The sequence below is a fragment of the Phycodurus eques genome, chromosome 2 (genome assembly GCF_024500275.1).
Source record: "Phycodurus eques isolate BA_2022a chromosome 2, UOR_Pequ_1.1, whole genome shotgun sequence".
Taxonomy (NCBI): domain Eukaryota; kingdom Metazoa; phylum Chordata; class Actinopteri; order Syngnathiformes; family Syngnathidae; genus Phycodurus; species Phycodurus eques.
The window spans coordinates 1235052-1241051 of record NC_084526.1 but is presented as its reverse complement, the minus strand read 5'-3'; the positions used below and the strand labels follow the sequence as shown (position 1 = coordinate 1241051).

The window sequence follows — 6000 nt, the reverse complement described above, 5'->3', positions numbered from 1 at the left end:
AAAAAAAGCTAGATTAGCACACATAATAAAAAAACTCATGAGCAACGCAAGGGACAGACAATAAAAAACAAAGTATGAAAGTAAACGAAACTAGAAGAAACAAACAATTTATAACAGGCGAGGTTCACGATGTTGTGTCTCTTAAATATGGGTTATCGTGTGTTCTCGTGCTCGTCTATCGTAATTAGGGGGTAGGTTAGGCATGTTCATTTAAGTATGTTGCACAATGATGACAACATCACTTCATGGACATTACACTACAAGAATAGAAACAGTTCATATTGTGGACTGTGATAAATCATAGTGTATAAGTCGGGTATAACAATGTAGTGGTGCAATTATGATACGTGACACTACTGATCTTCCGCGTCTGTCGTGTGGATCACCCCCGGTTGAATTTATGAATGTGTGCTGAAACTCTATGTATACCTGTACGAGACTTCACTTTATGCACAACAAAAACAAAACGAGCAGCCCATCTGTTGAGGCCCAAACATTGCGTCATCGTCAAAGAGAGCAAAACATTTTCGAACACTAGCTTTGGTCCATGACAAACCCTACGGAATCGGTTCATGTGGCAAAATGAGCTCAGTAGCAAACTTTGGAGCTTTTGCTCCCGGTCCCCACAAGTGAGTGTGCTCCGTGGTGAAAATCGCCTAGGCACTCTGTGTGTGTGGCCGCGGTGTATGGGTATATATTGGACTATAGTAACTGCAACACAACCTATTCAGATGTTCGGTGTGTCTGGATCACACACACAGGGGGCGTTGCTGCACTGGTATCATGCTATCATCTATACGAACGTGTTGTGGCTTATGGTAATCGATCAGAGATGCTCGCTGTGCGCTCTAAGCGCTCGATATCTGACCGCAATACTCATGGGGTTCTCTCTGTCGTGTTTTACCTCGTGAGGCTCACCTCTTCCCGGCACGTGTGAACACCACGATTGCCCTCTGTGCGCCGGCCTCACACCACCCCTTTGCCGCGTAATACTTCCCGTGCTCGTACGTACGTAGCATGGACTCGACGATGCTCATGCTAACCTGGCTACAATGCTGAAAAGGGTGCCCAAAAGCGCAGGTTGTGCGGCGTGTGCATCAGCCCTTGACCTCACATCTGTATTACAGTCTGAATCGCAATGGTGTGTGCAAAATGGGTACAACAGTGGTGTAAGGTAGAAAAATTTAGAATGAGGAAAGATATATCAACGTGAAAAGACTAGACGTGTGTCTAGTACGTATGAATGACTATACTACAAAGCGCGAGACATACTGCACGCAAAATGTATAATATGTCGAAGCACGTGCTACGACACGTGGTTTACAGTGGTAACTTAAAACCCCCGCCGTGTCGAACAAGCGGGTGTCATTAGTGAACCAGGTTTTACTCAGGAAAGCAGGGCGTCACGCGATGGTAGTAAAGTCGTCAAGCGTAATCACTTTCTGGTAAGGATACAATATAAGTGTCCGTCGAACGACACCGTCTATGCATGTTGTCGGACAAGACTATGAGTGCCGCAAATAAAGGATAATGGGCGTCGTTGAGAACCGCGTGTAGCGCATCGCGTTGTCGTCTTTCAAGCCAAGTGGGTCAGCACAGAATGCATGAGATGAGATAGAAGAAAAGGAATGGAGGGGAAGGACGTAAAATATACACAGTAATAGGTGTTGCAGCCTAAATGATGGTATGTACACATACGAGCACCCGTGATAACCGGCATTCAAAACGCGCCAATTTGAGAACAAGAATACACTAGTGGTGATGAAATAAGTTCAGAAAGAAGCACATGGCGGGTCGGCGCCGATAGTGGTACGGAAAGAAATTTGTGACAGTCTTTTGTTGATGGAGAGCATAGTGTGTACAATAACAGCCAGAATCAAAGTATGTGGCAGAGGCTACCAAGTACTTTGCGCTACGTTCGCTTCAGATCGTCAATCACAGCTAACCGGAGCAGTGTATATACGAACAATCACGAAAGTCCAACGCGAAATCGGCTCATACGTAGATAAGCGATCTCCGGTGTAAACGTGAGGCGGCTAAGAGGTACATGGAACATCGTACGATCTCTACGGACGTGTCGGCGATCAGTTCACTAAGAACGTACTTGTATGTGTAATAGCTTAACAGAGTCACAGGTTATAACTATGATTTACCGAAACGTACCCACGCCAAAAATATATGGGGTGAGTAAGAATAGAAAGTAAATATACGTAACTAATAGGGAGTGCCGTGACAAATGAATGCATAGAAGTAGATATCTAAAGGTGCTGTGTCTCTGATATCAAGGAGGTAGGATACAAAAAGTGTCACTGCGTAACCATAGTGTCAGTGCGATATAGAGTTGTGTTCGGTATAATTAGCATGTCACAATATTTGTGAATCAAAGATGAGGGTACATGACACTGCCACAGTGGAGTAGGGTAAGCGTATACATAGTGTGAGTACTATGTAGTAGCGGTAAAAAAGGGGAATGGTGGACAGGTGTAGTAGAGGCAAACATAATATCAATGGTGAGATGGAGATAATCTGAATCACTACGATGTTCTAACATCACAGTGTGCGAGTAGATAATGTTGAGGTAGTTGTGGTGACACACAATTGTGGATAGTACATCTACGGTTATAATTTCTTATGTTATGACATACTAGGACCGTGGATGGGATGTGGGCGTGTTGTGGAACCCAGAATAGCTTAGGAGAGTAAAATTTACGAATTGGAAAGTATAATAGGTAGATAACGTACGTAGAACAGAAGAAAATGGGGGAGTAAATATAGAAAGCAAAGAGTTTAGAAAGAAATAAAAGATCTAGCCGTAAGTTAGCAGGAGAAGAATATCGAGACGATACAGTGATAGAATGAGACGACATAGACAATGAAAGAATGGTAAAGATCAGAATGCAATCTACATACGTAACACACAAAAAACACCAAGATCTGAAAGTTTTTATGATATATGTGTGACACTCAGTGACGGTCTGTAATGTAGGTAGAGAAAAACGTGCATATAATACTGAAAATATCGAGTTGGCATATCACACATATGTGTGTATACAATGACACACAGATAATAGAATGAGATATGGAGTATGGAGACTATAATTTTGGGAGAGCTACTAATGGATAGGGGTATTTTTGGAAGAAGTTAGAAATGTGAAACACTACGATATTGATATATCATGCTGTGTTTGAATCAGATATATATACACAAGTATGATAAATTTAATTATAGATGTCTGTGATGATAAAGAGTATGCAAGTATTATGAGAATGTGTAACAGCAAAAGTGGATAACACTTTTGAACTATATTGAAAAGTTATTGACTGATATACAGATACTGTAGATCACAAATATAATAAATTATTTAGGACTAAATATATAGTGAAGAGATTGGTTTTTAATATGTTAGTATAGGGATAAATTTAATGGAGTATTTTTGGGTGATACATAGATAGTGTATCCACCTACATATGTATTGTTTCATGGGAAATCTTTGGGGTAGGATACACAACTGCTCTAAGTGAGAAGTACTCTATTATTGTGGACGGAGATGTGGTATTATTTTGTAGCTCACGCATGCCGTTGGTTATTCTGAGTAAAAAATGTGTTGAATAAGGTAGGGGTGGGGAGATTTGTTATAATGGTACTCTACCCTCATGTTTTAAGAAGTGACCGACATACAAACATACAGGGTCATGAGTGGACTCCTCATAATGTGGTCCTCAGGGCACAGACATAATACAGTACACACGTTGTATTATACACATCACGTTTTATCTTCAGCATGGTAGCGGGGCTATTATAGTCACCTTATAAAGGCGGGCGGTGTAGTTCGTAGTTACTGAAGTGAGTCCCAAGAACACATCCTAGCTCCAAAAACACATACAAAAGTCAAGCATTATCACATTAGTCTGTTATAGTTACAAAAATAGACATATAGATAACAAAAGGGACAACAATAAAGTTGCCGAATAGGGAACAAAACTCAGCTGGAATGAACAGCGCCTGGTGGTGCTGTCTCTCTCTATACATATTCTGACATAAAGAGAGCTCAGTTCATTGGTGGGGTTGTCACTAGGCTACCATAGTTTGGGCAGACAGAGTCTTCATATAGAATAGTATCAAAAACAGCTCATCCCTGATGGCTCGTGTGTGGATTGTGCAGAAGCGGAATGGGGAGATACAGTTTTACATAACATGTGGACAGGGAACGATGAATACAGTGTGGTTCAATAATCTCTCTCTCAGAGTATGGGATGAGGTGATTATAATAGATTCTACGGTACGCAAATGTTCAAATAAAACGTTTGCAACTGGCATGAAGTTTTGGTTATTGATTAGCAATCCAGACAATTTTCATCATCCGTGATGCCAGTGCAGATCAGGTAAACTTTTATTATTATTTGATTCATTAATTAATTTATTTATTTAAATAACCAATTCCCTATTGTTTAACCATGATTTCGGTGTTTATACACACACACACACACACACACACACACACACACTGACCATGTGACCGAATCACGTGCTGGTGCGACCAAGTGAAGAAGTTGGGCCGAGCGCAAAAGTTAGCGTCGAGCCCTGTATTGATAATTGCGCTTTAACCGAGCAAAACCATAGTTTCTCACAATACTTGAATATTCCGTTATTTGACAACTTTTTTTAAATTCAATTGCTGCAGCCCTACATGCCCCAAAAAGTCCGCTTGAATAACCTGAATCCTAATCCTGAATCCTAATTTTCGCATCAAAGTACGGCAGATGAATCGGATAAAGTTACGCAGCATTCAGTCAACGCGCGAGGATTGACGAGAACTACGGCTAACTAGCAGCTCAACTAACTCGCTGGCTTAGTAGAAGCAGATGTTGCCAGCCATTTTATGGCACGGACTCTGGGCAAAACAGCCCACGGCCACAGTGCGGCGAGGGATCCTGGTTCAAGTAAGCCAATTTCAAACTCAAAGGGAGCGTTTTTTTCCAACAGATTTTTCCAGAGGGAAAAGCGCTTGGCGAAACATACCAGCCGAAATACGTAAATGAGTCTTTTCTGTTGTTGTGACAAGGTCTGCGACCCCCCCCCCCCCCCCCCCCCCACCAAAAAAAAAAAAAAAACTGCGACCAGGACTTCACCAGGGGGCTAGAAATAGTTTTCAAATGGTCAAACTGGAATTTTCATTTGGTGGACAATGCCGTCTCGATTTCAGAATAATACAAGGAGTAACGATTCGATTGTGATTGGCTGGTCATTCTCAACTGTCTTAACAAATCTTAACGTTGGTGTATTGGTACAGCAACATTTGTGCGACGTGCGACAATAATAACAATAAAAATGCAACGTGACGCAGGAACAACGGCAAGAGATTCTTCAGTTTTGGGTTCGCATCATGATTTGGTTAATGCCGGCAGGCTACACGTCTGACGCACAGCGAGTTTGCAATTTGGACACGATGAAGTCGTTTATTGGCTTTTGGACGCCATCGAGCCCGCCGCAAGTTTCCACCCGTCGCTCATTACACAAGAAATCCGCCAGCGCCTGACTCACCCACGTACCGTCGGTCACACGCAGACACAGTAAGTGACGCACCGCACACGCTCGGTGCACACCCTCGAGTGAGTGACAGCTCACAATAGAAACAGCTGGGAGAACTCATCTGTCTTCTTGAATGAGGAAAAGAGCACGAGAATAGTCAAACATTGCGTCATGACGAGAGAAGGTACAGAAGTAGGGCGATTTTCAGTGGACATTGCGCTCCTCCTTTTGGTGTGTGCACAAGTTGGCCACCTGCTGGCAGTAAAATGCAGACGTACAAATCCACGAAGACGGGTCAGCTCCTCGGTACGCCGCACTAATATTAGTCATTCTGCGCAAAGGATACAGAATATACGCCTGTCGCTTGAAGGCTCGGAACACCAGCACATGGGTGCGATTTGTTAGCCCGGCCGGCCTCGGCCTTTCCCGCCATGTCCGGTCAAAGTTACGCGGTTTGCTTCAATACGACC

The 6000-nt window shown here is 42.8% G+C and overlaps 1 protein-coding gene across 1 annotated transcript in view; it reads right to left on the bottom strand.

Moving 5' to 3' along the window:
- The window catches only part of chsy1 (chondroitin sulfate synthase 1), a 31202-nt gene that overhangs the window by 13401 nt on the left and 11801 nt on the right, over positions 1-6000 (bottom strand). The gene's annotated exons all lie outside the window — the stretch shown is intronic.